The following is a 19,539-nucleotide window of genomic DNA, read 5'->3' as shown; positions in this document are numbered from 1 at the left end:
GAGCATTAAGGACCATTCGTGCTGCCAAGTTCTGAACTACTTGTAATCTGGCCAGTGAGGCTTCATTGGCAGAGACTAACAGGCTGTTACAATAGTCAAGGCGACTCAATATAAGTGCCTGGACAGGGTTTTCCAGGAGGAATCAGGGAGCAGAGGGAAGATTTGTTGTAGTAGGCCCATCACATGGAAACAAGACCCCGCAGTTTGAGCAGCATGCTCCTTCATTGTGAGTGCCTGATCCAGCCGGATCCCCAAGTTTTTGACCACTGTCTTGGGTACAGGATGGGGGCCTAGATCTGTCGGCCACAAGTCGGGTGTCCACAAGAGGGGTGCCACTCAAAAGAGCATGATTTCAGTTTATCCCACATTACACTGGAGGAAACTATTCCTCATCCAGTGTGATATTGCTCTCATTCCATTGGAGAAGGCTGCCCGAACATCTGAGGTGAACTTGTTGAATGGAAAAAGTAATTGGGTGTCATCGGCATTTGATATGGGGATGAACCCATGGGACCTCAGGAGATTGGCCAAGGGAGCAACATAGATGTCAAATAATGTAGGGCTCAAACATGAGCCCTGAGGTACTCCCTTGGACAGTTTTGTGGGGGCCGATCGGTGAGGTCCTGGGTTAACAACCTGAGAGCGATCAGATAAAAAGCTCTTCATCCATTGTAAAGCTGTTTTTCTTAATCCAATCTCTTCCAATCTTTTAGTCAGGATGTTATGGGAGACTGTGTCGAATGCTGCGGACAGGTCCAACAGCACCAGAATCATGGAGTGGCCATTATCTAGGATCGTCCTGATATTGTGTGTGACCGCTAGTAATGCTGATTCGGTGCTGTATTTGGGCCTGAAACCGGACTGGGAAGGATCTAGGCATCCAGTTTGTTCGACAAAGTTGGAGAGGCGGGAGTTTACATGTTTTTCCAACAGGCTGCTGGTAAACGGAAGGAGCGAGATAGGGAGGAGGTTGGAGAGTTCTGTCCATGGAAGTTTGGTATTCTTACGAATTGGCCTAACCCGGGCGATTTTCCACTCTAATGGTATGTGCCCTATTTTTAAGGACAGGTTCATAAGTGTCTGCATGGGAGGAGACAAGTTTTTGTCCAGGGAAGGGAGAATCTTTGCAGGAATGTAATCAGCGGGAGAGCCAGATTTAATTTTATTAATCAATGATTCAACCTCCAATAATGAAATAGTAGGGAAGTTCTCTAATATCTGATTATCAGTAAGATTAGACTGATATGTAATCATTTGGGGCTCTGACATATCTCCTGCACCAATGATTTTTTCATAAATGAGTTCTATCTTATGATTAAGATAGAGACCAGTTTCATTACATAGTAATTGAGTGGGGGCCTCTATACTATCACAGGCTTTGGGGTTAACAAAAGATTGAAGAATTTGGTATAGAGTTTTGGAGGAGTTGCCGGCAATGGCTAGCTGAGAGGTAATATACGACTTACGTGATGCTTTTATGTTTTTATGGTAGCTAGATAGGGCGGACAGGAATAGAGCCTTGTCAGTATCATTATGGGAAAGGCGCCACTATCTTTCCAGCTTCTGCAGAGTTTTTTTTGAGCTCGCAGTTGGTTAGAGAACCAAACTACCTGTGGTCTATAAGGAGGACTAGGTACATTTTTCGGAGGTGCAATATAGTCAATGGCTGTGGACACTGCCGAATTATATATGAACAGGGCTTCTTCAATATTATCTAATGTAAAAATTTTGGGCCTCTGAAAGACAGCTTGAAAGTTCTCCTCTGTGACTTTCTTCCACTGTCTGCTGTAGAAATTAGTTTTTGGTTTGGTTATTTCCAAGTCAATGGAGTCAGAGATAGCAAATTCAATACCGCAATGATCAGACCAGGTAAGTTATTGACAATGAATCTTAGAGGAGTTAGAAAAAATAATATCCAAGGTATGTCCGGTTTTGTGGGTAGTACCTTCGTTGAGCTGGGATAAGCCTAGCAGAGATAGATCAGTTAGAAATGTCTGTGCATCTGAGTTAGAAGAGCATTCACTGTGAACGTTAAAATCTCCTAAGAGTAAAAAGTTTTTACGCGTGTTCACATAACGAACTAGTAGTTCGACCAGTTGCAGAGAAAAGTCAGCAAGGGGTCCTGGGGGACGATAAACTAATGACCCTTTCCAACTAGCTTGCAGGGAGGATTCAATTCTGAAGACCAGGATTTCCATGTTATCATCCTCATGCTGGTCCAAGATGGAGATCTGAATTACTTCTCTATGTACGAAGACAATTCCCCCCGTTCTAGTGGTTCTATCTAATCTAGCCATCTCATATTCTTCCGGTATTCCTAGTGTAATGGCGGGTACGCTCTGAGATTTAAGCCAGGTCTCAGTTAAAAAACCCAACTCAGGTTGGACCGAAGATAATAGGTCCCATACCTCTATGGCATGTTTAGGCATAGATCTAATGTTACATAAGAGATGTTTTATCCCTTCTGTATGGGTTTAGGAGGGGGGACTATATCTTGGTCAGATAAGGGGTGACTTACCTGAAATCGACAGGCCCGACAGGCAAATGGGCCTTCTGTATATGGCCAGTATCCCTGCTGACATCCCAAAAGGGGATTAGTCTGTAAATTCATTAGTTGAAGTTTAGTATATTGTATATGCTTAGCGGGGTCCCGATTTGCAGGTAATTGATCAGGGTCCCTGGCACCTGGTGGCGTCCTGGCGGCGTCATGGCGTGGACGGGCGCAGACGGGCCTGCTGCATGTGCCTGCTGCCCATTCCACCTTGCATCCTAATTTATGTAGGACTGAGGGTGGGGACTAGACCGCCAACCCTTGTCTCTCCGGAAGTGCCCTCCCTTCACACAAACGGGAATGAGACCCACGGTGGAACGGGGAGTAGAAACCGGAGGTGGAGTAAGGAAGAGTGCAGGTATGTCCCTCAGAGTATCAGGCACAGTGCTAATTTTAAAAACAATAGGTGCACAAATTCACAAAAACAATGTTGACTTTAAAACAGATTGAGCATCAAGCAGCTAGCGCTAGGTAGAGAGAAGTCAGAACACTACCTCATGCGCGTCCGCTGCGCGCTCCGCCTTGCATCCTAATTTATGTAGGACTGAGGGTGGGGACTAGACCACCAACCCTTGTCTCTCCGGAAGTGCCCTCCCTCCACACAAATGAGAATGAGACCTGCGGTGGACTGGGGAGTAGAAACAGGAAGTGAAATAACAAAGAGTGCATGTATGTCCCTCAGAGTATCAGGCACAGTGCTAATTTTAAAAACAATGGGTGCACAAATTCACAAAAACAATGTTGACATTAAAACAGATTGAGCGTCAAGCAGCTAGCGCTAGGTAGAGAGACGCCAGAACACTACCTCATGCGCGTCCGCTGCGCGCTCCGCCTTGCATCCTAATTTATGTAGAACTGAGGGTGGGGACTAGACCCCCAACCCTTGTCTCTCCGGAAGTGCCCTCCCACCACACAAACGGGAATGAGACCCACGGTGGACCGGGGAGTACAAACTGGAAGTGGAGTAACAAAGAGTGCAGGTATGTCCCTCAGAGTATCAGGCACAGTGCTAATTTTAAAAACAATGGGTGCACAAATTCACAAAAGCATTGTTGACATTAAAACAGATTGAGCGTCAAGCAGCTAGCGCTAGGTAGAGAGAAGCCAGAACACTACCTCATGCACATCCACTGCCCGCTCCTCCTTGCATCCTAATTTATGTAGGACTGAGGGTGGGGACTAGACCGCCAACCCTTGTCTCTCCGGAAGTGCCCTCCCTCCACACAAACGGGAATGAGACCCGCGGTGGAACGGGGAGTGGAAACCGGAAGTGGAGTAACGAAGAGTGCAGGTATGTTCCTCAGAGTATCAGCACAGTGCTAATTTTAAAAACATTGTGTGCACAAATTCACAAAAACAATGTTGACATTAAAACAGATTGAGCGTCAAGCAGCTGGCGCTAGGTAGAGAGAAGCCAGAACACTACTTCATGCGCGTCCGCTGCGAGCTCCGCCTTGCATCCTAATTTATGTAGGATTGAGGGTGGGGACTAGACCACCAACTCTTGCCTCTCCGGAAGTGCCCTCCATCCATACAAACAGGAATGAGACCCGCGGTGGACCAGGGAGTAGAAACCGGAAATGGAGTAATGAAGAGTGCAGGTATGTCCCTCAGAGTATCAGGCACAGTGCTAATTTTAAAAACAATGGGTGCACAAATTCACAAAAACAATGTTGACGTTAAAACAGATTGAGCGTCAAGCAGCTAGCGTTAAGTAGAGAGAAGACAGAACACTACCTCATGCGCATATATATGTATATATATATATATATATCGATTCCGTCTGGCCCAGATGCGGAGGCTCTCGGGCGCTCTAGGGCGGTGCACGCGAGGGGCAGCAGGACCCGCTGCGATCAAATTGATTCAGTTTTTCCACGAGGGAAGGTTTTTCCTCATGCACTCCCGTGTGTCAAGATCAAGAAACCACACCGGGTTTAAAGTTGATTAGCAATTTTCTTTCTTTATTTTCAGCATCCAGCAAAACCTAACGCGTTTCGGTCTCTACGGAGACCTTGCTCACAGGTGAGCAAGGTCTCGTGGAAAAACTGAATCAATATATATATATATATATATATATATATTCACAGAAAAAACCATAGGTTATAGACCATATATAGTTAGGAATTTGCATTTACAAAACCTTGAAAATTCACTGAAAAAACCATAGGTTATAGACCATATATAGTTAGGGATTAGCATTTAAAAAACCTTATTTTATTTGCACAAAACCATTGAAATTCCATATATAGTTAGTTGCACTAACTATATATCGCGGACCCGCAATCCACTGCTAATGATGTCACATATTACATCATTCATGACATGGTCAGTGACATCACTGATGACATCACTGATGACATCTCAAATGACATCACTGATGACATCACTGATGACATCTCAAATGACATCACTGATGACATCACTGACATCTCATTTGACATTACTGATTACATCACTGATGATATCATTTATGTGATAATACATCTTCAGACTCTAATATAACCTTTGATACACTCAGTGTAAACAGGCACTCACAGACTGTCACACATCCATGGAGTTACTCACACACCTATTCAGTCATGCAAAGAATCAATCACATCTCCATTTCCTTAACTATACAGTTATACACACCTTACTTATTCAAACATATACTAACACATATTTACTCTCTTATACAATCCTTGATACAAGTTCACAATGATTCATACAGCCACTCTCACATTCACTGACTCTTATGTTCAGTTATTTATATATGTCAACTCTCACATGGAGTGTGTTTTACATATGTACTTACTTTGACATGTAGAACTGAGATATCCATTCACTCACCAATATACTCATGCACACAGTCAACTGTCCATACAGCTGTTTCTACATGCACTTTTGAACCCATACACCTAGGGAATCAACCGCTCACACATCTATGCACAGAGTTATACACCTCCCAGCCACCCACACACACACTCAGTCTCCCATACAAATACTTGGGCAACCATTCAATAACCCATATAGTTACTGATATAGCTACTGATTTAAACATGCAGCAGTTTACAGAAGAACATAAATATTGATTGCCAAATTAAGACACTTTAATCACTAACCCATGCACTCAGTGAGACACATTTAATCATTCTCTCATACAGTCAGTCATGCACCTACTAAATCCTTCATCCAGACACTTATACATCCACTCATTCTTCAATATGTAAGACATATTTTAACTTTACAGAAACATACAGTCACTGGGTGTTGTCATCAGTGATGTCATCAGTGATGTCATTTGAGATGTCATCAGTGATGTCATCAGTGATGTCACTGACCATGTCATGAATGATGTAATATGTGACATCATTAGCAGTGGATTGCGGGTCCGCGATATATAGTTAGTGCAACTAACTATATATGGAATTTCAATGGTTTTGTGCAAATAAAATAAGGTTTTTTAAATGCTAATCCCTAACTATATATGGTCTATAACCTATGGTTTTTTCAGTGAATTTTCAAGGTTTTGTAAATGCAAATTCCTAACTATATATGGTCTATAACCTATGGTTTTTTCTGTGAATTTCATTGGTTTTTTAAAAGCTAATATCTATAGCTGTAAAATATATTCTTTATTAAGTGACGTATCACGTAGCCCGTGAGACGCCTCATGATGCATCGCATAACCGTGACGTATCGTCTCTGCAGCGCAAACCAAACCCAAAACGTAAGCGCGCCAGAACACGCTTAAAGATATATATATATTTTTTTAACCTTAATTAGACAAAATCCACACGTGCACATATCACAAACGTTCAAAAAACACAATATGTCGGACTCCCGTTACGCTGCCGGTTAGCTGCCCGGTTAACGTACCAGGAAGCACCTTTACCGCGAAAAATCGCAATTTTTTTTTTTTCACCCCCCAGGGAACTTTAATAGCCCCCTCATCAATCCTAGGGGTTCAGGAGGGGTCTGCCTTACCCCTTTCATTCATTTACACCTTTTTTTTTCCACCTCTTGTCTCTCGATCCCACAGAGAGACAAGATGGCGGCCGCTCCAGACTGTTTACAATGATAACAGCCAATCAGCTTCTCCTCAGACTCCCGTTACACTGCCGGTTAGCTTCCCGGTTAGCTGCCCGGTTAGCTGCCCGGTTCGCGTACCAAGACGCGTCTCTAAGGCGAAAAAATCAGATTTTTTTTTTTTTTTTTGGGTTACACTGCCGGTTAGCTTCCCGGTTAGCTGCCCGGTTAGCTGCCCGGTTCGCGAACCAAGACGCGTCTCTACGGCGAAAAAATCGGATTTTTTTTTTTTTTTTTCTGGGTTACACTGACGGTTAGCTTCCCGGTTAGCTGCCCGGTTAGCTGCCCGGTTCGCGAACCAAGACGCGTCTCTACGGCGAAAAAATCGGATTTTTTTTTTTTTTTTTTTGGGCCCGGCGTGGCTCTATAATATCCCCCTCATCAATCCTAGGGGGTCAGAAGGGGTCTACCTTGCCCCCTTTCCTTCATTTCCCCCTTTGTTTTGGCCTCCTCTTGTCTCTCGATCCTACCGAGAGACAAGATGGCGGCCGCACCGGACTGTTTAGAATGTTGACAGACACCGGAGAGCCAATCAGCTTCGCTTCGCAAAGTTCCGATACGCGAAAAGTTCGCGAACCGGAGCGCTGCCCGGAGCGCTGTTACAGATATATATCTTGATTTAAACGTTAATTTCTCAAAATCCACTGAAGCACATATATTGAGACCTAGCAAAGGCACATCGGGCTAACAGTCCCTACAATTTTGCCAAGTTTCGTGCAAATCCATTCAGCCGTTCGAGCTAAAAGTGAGTCCAACCGCCCTATGGAAAACTCAATGTTAAAAACGCGTTTTGGGACCCCCCTTTTTTCTCAGCCCCCCCTTGACGAAACCCCCCCAAATTTCCAGGAGCTGCTCAGAAACAAAATGTGCCATTTTCCTGAAAATTTCAGCCGATTCCGTCCACAAACGCCAAAGTTATTAGACATAGAATTTTCAGAAATCCCATAGGGAAAAAATCCTAACTATATATACCTACTGGCGACCGCCAGTAGGTAATATATATATATATATATATATATATATATATATATATATATATCAATTAAGTGATGGCTGAGAAAAATGGGGTGTTCTTAAACATTTTTCCCCCATGCTTTCTCCACAGGAAAAGTTAAACAATGATACAGAAAAACAGCTGACCATAATAACACCAAATTTGGCAGAAAGTTTGATCTTTACTTAGGAATGTTACTTTTTGTGGTTTCGTGTAAATCTGTTTATCTGTTTCTGAAAAAAATAAGTTTCAAATTTAATGATCTGGGCCCATGTTATCTGGCAGACAAATGTATTCCCTCCACTCCTTTGCACGCCCTGCGCTCCAGTAGTAAAAATCTTCTTGAAGTACCTATCATTAAGAGGACAATATTGGGAGGGAAGGCTCTCTCCTACCTCGGTCCTCGCCTCCAGAACGAACTTCCTGACTGTCTTAGACTTTGTTCAGAACATACAACATTTGGGAAAATGCTAAAGACTCTCTTGTTTCTCACTTAACATCTCTGCCAGTTCCCACTTTCCCTTAGCGCCCGCACAAGCGCAGAGATACTCCTTCGGGAGTCGATTCTAGCGCTATACAAACCCATAAATAAATAAATACATACATAAAAAAAAATTGCTGTATTAATAGTTGGTCCCACAAGACCACAATATATTTTTTTTAAACTGTGTTTTGTTTGGTCCGAAGTGCTTTTTCATGTTACGGCAGCTACTTCCAGACATGGGGACTTGGTCCTACAATCCAGAAATTTATAACTAAAAGAGGAAGTAGGTGGCAATTTAGCCATACCCCAATGCCATGACCCTTTTGGGGGGACCCTAGATGGAACCCTTGGGCACCGCAAAGTGTTTTTACCTTGTTATACTGTGGAACTCAAATGGCTAGGGCCAGCACAGCCTCTTGTGTGCTCCTTTGGGATTCCTGCGGGTGTCCCATGAGAGTCCTATGGGACAGAAAAAACATGAAAAAAAGGAAGAAAATATGAGGTGGGGAGATCTGTGGCCATTTTGCTTCTTATGAGGGTTTTGGTTGCAGGTGGTAGGGGGTGGCCACGTGCAAAGAGTTGGGAGCAACCCTGCAGCCAACCGATCGCCACACATGACCAATTACTCTGTGTGGCAGTGCATTGGTAATAAACGTATTGTAAAAAGATATTACCTTACATTAAAAAAAGAATCTTAGGAATTCACTGAAAAAAAGGATTAAGTGGATGATACGTGAGGAAGGAAGTAATTTTTAACTTACATTAAAAACTTTAGAAATTCACTCAAAAAACAAAAAGAACTCTGAGATTCACAAGTTAAATGTAACTGACATAAGTTTAACTTGTACTGCTGTGATGCACTGCTATGACCTTATATATGGTGGTGCAAGTTATACCATGTCAGTTATGTATAACTGATGAATTGACGAACTGACACATTTCAGTTTTTTTTGTTTAGAAAACAATAGTGCTTTTTGAGTATATTTCTGAGGTTTTTTTTGTTGGTTAAGTTAAAATCTTACTATCTCCCACAGATCGCTTCAACCTTTGATTTTTCTATGTATTTATATACATTTATAGCACAACATTAAGGGCCATATGTATCAAGCCAAATTGCATTCGCAAACGCCGAAATTTGTTTGCGAATGCAATTTGGCCAAATGGTATGTATTAAGCAAATCTGCGTGCAAAATAAGGAATCACAAAATATGCGATTCCTTATTTTGCGATTGCATTTAAGGAATCGCAAATTTTGCGATTCCTTAAATGCAATGTAAGAAGCATTAAAAAAATGCAAATTGGCCTTAAGGATTCGCAAATTACCACCAACTTCAAGTTGGTGGTAATTTGCGAATTCCTTGAAAAATGCACTTCTTTGCATTTTTCAAAGTGCACTGTGAAGCACATACATGCCCTTAGGGCATGTATGTGCACCACATGTGCACCCATGCTAATTTCAGGGGTGCAACAGGGTGTCCTTTGGACACCCCTGCACCCTTGAAATTAGTCTCAATTTGCGATTCTCAAATTGCGAATCGCAAATTGAGAATAACTTCCCATTCATTCCTATGGGCCTCCTGGTCCATAGAAATGAATGGGAAAGAATTCCTTAATTGCAATTCGCAATTTGCTAAACGCAATTATGGAATTTTAAGAAATCGTTACAAAAAGCGATTTTCTACATACATACAAATTTGCGAATCTCAAATAGCGATTTCTTAAAAATCGCTCTTTGAGATTCGCAAATGGGTACTTTGATACATATGGCCCTTAAAGCGGTGACTTGTGAATCAGTTACAACAAATTGAATATGAAACCTACTCTGAGACATACCATACCGCAAGGGCGAGATTTGCCAGACTATTCCTACATAAAAGCTCGTTTGTTGTCAATTTCATGCAATGTTTTATGATCAATACTGTAATAACTTGAAATGACTGAAAAACCAGGAGAACGCAGTAATGCAATTCCTGCATAGTTTATTCATGTAATGAAATAATCCATTTGCAGGGATATGAAAGAGACGTTTCCAATAAGAAACAGCAGTTTTCTAAGGTGTGCAGTTTGCAAATTCGATGCATTCCGTCATAAGTTCTGTCACATGCAAGTTTACAACTGAGACTCTCTTTGAACCTTGTAGACAAGTCGCCATTTTGTTTAACAATGTGGAAGGCAGCTCTGGTTGATTTTTGTGGGACGGGAGCTACGGGGCTGTGCCACATAAATCAGAAGGGGGTTTTGACTGCATGCTCGATCGTGCACGTAGCATATTATGAACTCTTCTGTCATAAGAAAATGGGAATGACTGTTTTGCTAGCCAGCACGCAGGCATCGCCTCAAGGTAAATACGTTAACATGGCATTTAAGTTCAATCTCCGTTTACTTTGAATTGTATCCTGTTTTCTGTTTACGAGGAGTTGTTTCAGTACTCCTCATCCTACGCAATTACCTTTCATTTGTGACTCAAAGTGACACCCTTTTTTGTGTTAACAGTGATTTCCTATCCAGGTGGGCTTTACTTACCTGAATGTGTCTGTGTGCACTTCATGTGGAGTTAGCTTAAGAGCTTTTTAGAGCGAGGCATGTAATGCTCCATAAAATGATCGAAACCACTCCATTGTTGAACTGCTGCTTGCCTGCAGTAATGAGAAGCACTTCGGAGGGCCCTGCCAGACGCCCAGGCTCTCAGACAAATTGTGATAAAGTAAAATTATGGGGCACCTCTGGAAAATGTAAAGGCAGACAAAGGCCTTCCAGATGCACAGTCCACTGTCTGGTGTTGCTTTTATTGAAGCTCCCCGTCTGTAATGCTACCCCAAAGCATCTGCTGCTCTGAAAGGCCTAGATTTGTACTCTCTCTGCTCGCCAAGGTTCTTACAGGCTCCAGAAATACACTTGTCCTAAATACTTCAGGAATGCAGTTAGAATAATAAAGTATCCCAGTATTTGGGAAATTTTTATTCCCCTCCGACATATTTCAGGGGACGCATTCCAAGTATTTCAGGGCGGTAAGGACGTATACACAGGGGTTTTAAAGCTTAGAACAGGGACTGCTGGGATTAAGATCTTACCAAGGCCGGTGGTGTAAGAAGGGTGTAATGGGCCCTCGTGCAAGCATGGACAATGGACCCCCTCACCACTTTTTTTTACTAGTTACATTTTGTAATAATCAGTGTATAATGGGCCCCTCAGTCCTCCGAGACCTGGTGCAACTGCACCTGCTGCACCATTTGTAGCTACGCCCTTAGCAAGGCAGAGTAGGGAAAACCTCAGTGGGTACCTCAGGCTAAGGCGCTCGACCTCGGACCTGGGTTCGAGTCTCGGTAACGACGCCAAAACCACCTGTGATTCTGGGCAAATCACTCAATCTCCCCGTGCCTAAAATGAATGTGTGTCCTCATGTAACATAACTGGTGCTATGTAAAGCGCTCTGATACCCGATTCGGTTCGGGTCTAGTTTGCGCTATATAAAACTCTGCAAAAAAAAATAAAAAATCTGCAGCTATTAAACGAGTGGCATGTTATTTACTGCTCAACGAAATCCACTACATCCAGAGGTGATCTTTGTTACATTAAGAAATTATGAAAAATGCTTGAAAATTAAGAATAAGAGAATTCGAAGAAAATAACGACCAGAGACACAAAATGGTCCTTATCATGTCAAAAACTGAAGTTGCTGTCAAAATCATATAAAAGAGACATGCGTGGAGAAAGCATTGTTGGACGCTCTCTGATTTAACTTCTCTTGCTCAACTGCTTCTGGACAAACCTGCCTTGCTACATGCTGTACACCCTCTCTATAAATCTCTGCACTGATCGTGAACACCATGGGCCTCATTTATGAGGCCGTGCGTCATTTTTTTTTATTGCTGCCGGTGCGTCACTTTTTGTGACGCACCAGCAGTGTAAAAAATGTGCCATGTTGCACCATATTTACAAAGTGATGCATCTAGGTAGATGCGTCAGTTTGTAAACCCCTGCACTACATTGTACTTACGCCAGGTATAATGTATGCAGGGGGCCGTTCTGACGCAAGAAAGGGTCATAGAAGTGACGCAGTGAAATCTATAAGATTTCACTGAGCCACTTCTAGGACACAAATGCGTCAATTTCTTATGCCTGCCTCACAGCAGGCGTAAGACTAACGCAGACCCTTTCACATGGGGCAGGACACATTGCTGGAGTTGCGTCACTTTTTTGACACACTCCAGCAATGCGTCATTTTTGTGCCATACAGATACGTCAGAAATACTGACATATCTGTAACTCCTTGCGCCATGATGCGTCATACTGTAAATATGACGCATCATTGGTGTCGCAAGGAGGGCGCAGTGAAAAGTGATGCATCGCTGTTTTCACGCAGTGATGCGTCACTTTTCATAAATGAGGCCCCATGACTGCAATGTACACTGCTCACCTGCGAACAGAGCAAAGCCTGGTGAATGACGTCACTCCCCGGAATCAGCCCCTAACATTGGACTTTTCTCAAAAAATTCTTGGTGACTGATGTAACACACTCAGCTACTGACCCTAGGACCCACCCCACTCACCTGATAGCAGCATGACGATGTTTTTAATGTTAGGACTGACTCCAGCAAAGAGGAGCCTGGCAAAGAAGTGAGGTTCCTGGAAACAAGAGTGGCAAAACGGCGGACCTATAACTAGGGCTAAAAAGTGAAGTATGAAAGCAGTGGCTGCACTCGAAAATTTCACAAAATCTGGGGAAGGGTAGGGACTTCTAGGGGATAGGTGATGGCGCTCAAATCATGGACAGCCACAGATGGGCGAGTGTAAATGTACGCTAGTGTGAGATGTAGGGACGAGAAATAAGATCTTGTACCGCCCCCCACCTTTAGAGACTACAAAGTTCATTGAGTATGTTAAGATGATGCTGTGTTATCCTGGATTCACACCTCTACTATAACTCTAATGTTGTTAAACAGCAAAGAATGGGAAGGGATGTATGTACTGTCTGTTATGATGTGTCAGAAAACCATTTCAATAAAACCATTGGGGCGTGGCTTGGGCGCCGATGGCGATGGTCGCCTGAGAGCTCGGCTCCGGGACTGAGCCCGGAATTATCCTGAACATCGGAGGCTGAGGGGCACCCCAGACCCCGCATTCGGTTGAGTGAGGCGACGACACCCTCCCGAAGGCCCTGGTGGAGTTTGGACGGAGGTGGCTTTGAAGACATGCCGAAGTTTGCGAAGTGGCGGAGTGCGACCCAATATGGCGCCCGGACCCCTTTGTCCCCTTGATCGAACCTACGGAGTTTAAGAGGTCTCGCGGGTGTCGCCCGGCACCCGGCTTCACCAGCCTCAGTTGTTTTAGACATTGGACATTGGTTGGTTCGGACCCTCTACAGCGGGACCATACTTGTTTAGACGACCGGGCGGGTGCCCATGCGTTGGAGGGCACCGGGCACGGGTGCACTCAGTTCTAGGCAGTGGTCGGCACCGCGACTCCGCAACTAGCTGCGAGTTCCTGGCCACCCCAACTACATGGATGGCGCGACGCTCGGGCGCCACAGGACAACCGGGGGAGTTGGTGGCCCTCCCCCCGGAGCTATAGTGGGTGAACGGGCCTGCCCGACTCGGAGACGGGTGTCTCCGCCCCCTTATCGGTGCCCTCGGACGCCGTGGCGGTGGCGTGAGCCAAAACGGCGGAGTCTCCACAGGCTCTGGAGAAGGAGATCGCCCATTCCGGACTGGAGGGCGAAACCCCGGGAAAGTCGTGCTGGACACTTGCACACGGAGGCGACTACTCCGGGACCTTTGCGGAGAGCCCCTGGCAGCATGGGGAAACCTAAAGGAGCCAAGGGATCCAGCCAGGCCACCTCGGACTCTGAGGCCCAGGACAAGGAGGAACATGGAGATCCTAAAAGACCTGGTGGCGCACCACTCCAGCAACAATTCGACCGTGTACTGGAAGCCATAGAGGCAACTCGGTCGGCCCTACAACAGGACATTGCCCAGGTGGCGACTGGCCTGGGCCTCCTTAGGGCAGACCACGGTAAACTCTCGGACCGGGTCAAGGAGGTGGAGAGCACGGTGAAGACTATCGAACCGGCGCAGAGAACCCTGGCTGCGACGATAAAGGATGCCATGTCCCGAATCGAGACCCTCGAACGGAGGGCGGAGGATGCGGAGGGCCGGAACAGGAGGAATAACATTCGGGTAGTGGGCCTGCCGGAAAAGGTTGAGGAGGGCGATATGGTGCGCTACCTGGAGACCTGGCTCCGAGACACGGTGGTCCCGGAGGGCCTGTCCTCCTTTTACACTCTGGAACGGGCCCACAGAGTTCCAGCGCGGCCCCCACAGCAGGGACGAGCCCCGAGGCCGGTGGTGGCGCGGTTGCTACATTTCCGGGACAGAGACCTGATCCTAAATGCCGCCAGACACAATGGCCCGTTCCAGGTTGCAAACAGCCAGGTGAATATCTTCCCTGACTATACCTACGAGACGCAGCGCAAGCGGTTCTCCTTCCTGGCGGTTAAGCGTGAACTCAGGAGTGAGGGCATCCAATATTCACTCCTATTTCCCGCGAGGCTCCGAGTAATTGTCGACGACAAAACCCAGTTCTTCGACACCCCGGAGGAGGCCTGTGACTGGCTCGAACTGTACCGAACAGGGAAGGATGGTTACAACGCCTCGACCCATCAGGCGGAGGAGCCGGAACAAAGGAGGCGATCTAAAAGGGTCAGGAACCGCCGCGGCCGCACAGGAGGACCCTCGACAGCGGAGACATCGTCTGAGCGGAGGGGAGTGCTGGAAGTTCTGTCAGAACTGTCGGGAGCAAGGGGCGAAGACGTCGAAGAGGAGGAGGAAAACCCGGGTGCTCGGGGGGCACCATCGGACTCGGAAGACTCAGTGGCAGACAGTACCCACACACCGGTGATCACACCGAAATCGGTGGAGGACCTTTTGGACGGACAAGGGTAATGGGATAGGTTGCCTTGTTTTGGGTGGGGGCCCGGCAGGGGGGAGGCGGCTGCCGTTCTTTATTGCTGACAATGGTTGAGGGAGGGCTGGGAGGCTTCTACTCTTGCCCCGAAAGATTTTGACACGGGGGGGCTTATTATAGTCCTGGTAGCCTGGGCGACGAGGGCCCACTGCCTCCGCTCAGCCCGCACCTGGCCCATAAGGCCTTCCTACGGTGGCGACCGTAGGACTAGTGGGGTTTTTGGGGTTGTTCTCCGTAGAAGTTTGGATGGGATCTAGATGGCGCAGTTTGGGTCCTGTTCTGGGGTGGTTGGGAGGGGGTTTTGTTGGTTTTTGGGGGGTATGGTTCTGGTTGGGGAAAATGGCCGCCGACAGCGCTGGGAGGATTGATGTTTTTTCTTTGTGGGGACCCGGACAGGGAGACTGTGCAAGAACACTTTGGGACAATGGCTGATGTTGCTAACTTGAAATGTATTACTTGGAACGTGAGGGGGCTTCACACTATGTCTAGGCGTCACAAGGTCCACGCTTATTTAGTGCGTAGGGGAGTGCAAATGGCGCTGCTGCAGGAAACGCATCTGAACAAGGCGGAAGGGGCGGCGCTTCAGCGTAGGTGGCGAGGGCAGGTCTTCTCCACGGCGTACTCTGCTTATGCCAGGGGGGCGCTAATATGGATCAGGGCAGGAGTCCCCTTCCAGGTCACGAGGACAGTGTTGGACCCAGAGGGCCGCTTCGTGGCCATATCAGGCACGCTGGGAGGGAGGGACTTGAATGTTTGCTGTGTGTATGCCCCTAATGTGGACCAGACTGCCTTCCTTTCCGGGTTATCGGGCTCGTTGGCCCACTTTTTCACCGGTCCCCTCCTGCTGGGGGGAGACTTTAACTCCGTGGTGGATGTAGACATAGACCGCTCGCATCCCCCGCTCCCCGACTCCCCGGTCCGGCGGACGGCTAAGGGCCGTCACGATTGGCAGACCCGCTGGGGTTTGACGGACATATGGAGGGCGCAACACCCCGCATCTAGAGATTATTCGTACTTTTCGAGCCTTCATGAGCTGCATGTCAGACTGGACGGCTTTCTTGGTTCGTCCGAATTAGTCTCGGCAGCGGTCCGATCGGAGTATTTATCGCGGACCATTTCGGACCATAACCCCCTCCTGCTGGACATTCGCTGGTTCCCTGGGACGCCAGCGGTACCCACCTGGAAGATGCGCCCCGAGATCCTCGAGGACAGTGTCTTCAAGGCAGACCTAGGGGAGAGAATCACGGATTATTTTGCATCCAACGGCGGTTCCGCGAGTACTAGGGCGTTCGAATGGGACGCTTTCAAGGTGGTGGTGAGGGGGTACTGTATCTCTAAGAGGGTGGGCATGCGGCGTGTTATCCTGGCTGATTTAGACGCAGCGGACCGAACGCTCCGCGCGCTCGAAATTAGCCGACCCGGACGCCCGGAATTGCAGACACAAACGGTAGAGGCGAGGGAGAAGGTGGCGGTGGAGGTCGAACGGCTCCGCTGTTTCGATTATAAGGCCTACACGGTCCGATCTATAGCGGAGGGCGACAGGTCGAGCGCGTTACTGGCGTGGTTGGCCAACCCTACGCGCCAGTCCCAAACGACGACTAGGATGCGTAGGGCGGATGGGACCGAGGTGTGCACCCAACCGGAGATTCTTACTTGCTTCCGGCATTATTACGAATGTTTATACCGCAGTCGCTCCGCGCGTGACCCAGACCGGCTCGATACCTATCTTCGCCCGCTGGAACTCCGCACGGTGGAACAAGAAGTGGCAGACACCCTGGGATCTGACATAGACTTGGGGGAGATCCGCGGGGCCATCAAACGGATGGCGAGGAACAAGACCCCGGGCCTAGATGGCCTGCCGGTGGAGTTCTATGCAGCTTATGCTGACCTTCTGGCCCCTCGTTTATTGGTGGTCTACAAGGAGGCGAAGAGGCTGGGTCGCCTCCCCGGCTCGATGTGTGAGGCGTTGGTGGTTCCTCTCCTCAAGCCGGGCCGAGACTCGGCTGACCCGGGGTCCTACCGTCCCCTCTCAATGCTGACGGTGGACTACAAAATATTGAGCAGCATCTTGGCCTCGAGGCTGTTAGGACATATGGGCTCCCTAGTACACGAGGACCAAGCCGGTTTCATCCCACGGCGAAATACGACCATGAACATCCGAAGGTTGTTTCGCTTGCTTGGGGAACCATTCGTGGATGCCCCGTCCCCGGTAGTTTTGTCGGTGGACCTGGAGAAGGCGTTTGATAGCCTGGAGTGGGACTACTTAAGCGCGGTATTGCGGAAATTCGGCCTCGGGGAGGGATTTATCAAATGGACGGCAGTTCTTTACGCTTCCGCTTCAGCCAGGGTTAGATCGGGCCCTCTGATTTCATCGCGATATCCGGTGGAGCGTGGCACGAGGCAAGGGTGTTCCTTATCCCCGCTTCTTTTTGCACTAGCGGTGGAGCCACTAGCGATGCATCTTCGCTCGGGAGCCCACTATACGGGCTTATGGACAGCAGCGGGCCCGCATTACGTCTCGCTCTATGCGGACGACCTGTTGCTCTTCCTGGAGGACCCGGTCGACGCATTACGGGGAGCGGAATTAGCGCTAACGGAGTTCGGTGAAGTCTCAGGCCTACGAGTGAACTGGTCTAAGACCTGCCTCTTCCCGATGCGTAGGGGTGTCCCCGCTCCGGCGCTATGTAGGGAGATCAGATGGGAACCCGACTGCTTTAAATACCTTGGGGTATTTGTGTACCACGACCAGCCCGACCTCCTAGACGGAAACATTGCCCGTTGCATACGGGCACTCCGAGGCAGCATGGATTTTTGGGCCACGCTCCCGCTCTCCGTGGCGGGACGCATCGCCCTGCTCAAAATGGTGGCGCTCCCCCGACTATTGTATTACTTTCGGACTTTGCCGATCTGGGTCCCTCCGGCTACGTTTCGCCGCTTGCGTTCTATGGTGGTCGGGTTCCTTTGGGGCACGGGCCGACGGCGGGTGGCCCTCACTACCCTGATGAGGCCGAAGGACGAAGGGGGGCTCGCTGTGCCGGACTTTGAGAAGTACTACTTGGCGGCGCAGCTCCAGACATACACCCAGGAGATAGCCAGGGAGTTCAGAGGCCCGGAAGACGGTAGAGGGACGGGTATGGCCAGGCACGTCCTCTCCTTTATCGCGCTGCGACAGCGTTTAGTCCTTCGGGACCTGTCGATGGAGGAACGGACTATCCGACTCTGTTGGAATCGAGCCCATAACAGAGGTCACCTGCGGACCCCATATGCACCTGAAATACCATTGGGGATGCTGACGGCCCTCCCCCACGGAGGAGATTGGTCGCGACTGGCGGACTGGGAGGAATCGGGTTTACAGCTCGTCGGGGACCTGTATGAGGACGGAGTGCTCCTGTCCTTCCAGGATCTCATTGACCGCTTTGGGATCCCCCGGGGCGACTTTCTGCTGCACTCGGCCATTGTGCGAGTGATCCAGGCGTACTGGCAAAACGGACTAGAGGAGCCTCAGTTGTCCCAGGTGTGCCAGTATGTAATGATGTCGGCGGGCACAGTGAAGGCGGTCACGTGCCTCTACGGCAGGTTGATTACTGAAGGGTTGGTCCCTCTCACCACACTGAAGTTCCGCTGGGAAGAGGACCTCGGTAGGGAGATCCCGGAGACGACCTGGTCCCAGCTGGTGAGGCGAGCATGGAAGGGTACACGTAGCGCCCGTTTCCAGCTGGTCCACTACTATGTTCTCCATAGGGCGTACCTGACCCCGGTTAAGATCAGGCGTTATTTTGCCACAGCCTCGGCGGAATGCCCTAGGTGCCCGGCTCAGGAGGCGGACCTCCTACACATGCTATGGGCCTGTCCCGGATTGACGTCCTACTGGCAGGAGGTGGCGGCGACTTTAGAAGGGGTGACGGGGAGGCACTTATCGTTCGATGCGGCGGTAGGGCTACTGCACTGGTTCCCCCATACCCCCCGGAATAAAATCACCAGTAAATTTATAGACCTGGGGCTCCTACTGGCTAAGCGAGAGGTGACCAGGAACTGGAAGGCACGTGCTGGTCCTACGGGCAGCAGATGGCACGGTGAACTTTTGAAATGGGCGGCGGGTGAGAGCGCGCTGCGATATCAGTTGGCTTGGAGGCATAGCAATGAGAAGGCGCAGGAGGCCGCGTTAGAATGGGAAACGTTGGTGCAGGCCCTCAGGGATTATTGTACCCCCAGCGACTCCGAAAGCGAAGAAGCAACTAGACCCGAGTCCCGTTAGATACTAGCATTAACAGCACTATCACCTTCCCCGAGGGTCAAGCAGTGGATCCTACAGTGATAACTCCCTGGCGCTGATGGTGGGGGGGGGGGAGGGGGGGAGTTTCACAATGACCTGTAGTTTGAGGGGGGGGGTATCTTTTTGGGGGTTGGGGTTTGTTTAGAAAAGCAGATGACGGACAGTGTGCTATCCGGACCAGCTCCAGCATCCTACTGACCCCAGAT

The sequence above is a fragment of the Lissotriton vulgaris genome, chromosome 8 (genome assembly GCF_964263255.1).
Source record: "Lissotriton vulgaris chromosome 8, aLisVul1.2, whole genome shotgun sequence".
Taxonomy (NCBI): domain Eukaryota; kingdom Metazoa; phylum Chordata; class Amphibia; order Caudata; family Salamandridae; genus Lissotriton; species Lissotriton vulgaris.
The sequence above is the reverse complement of the archived record's forward strand: the minus strand, read 5'-3'. Positions refer to the sequence as shown.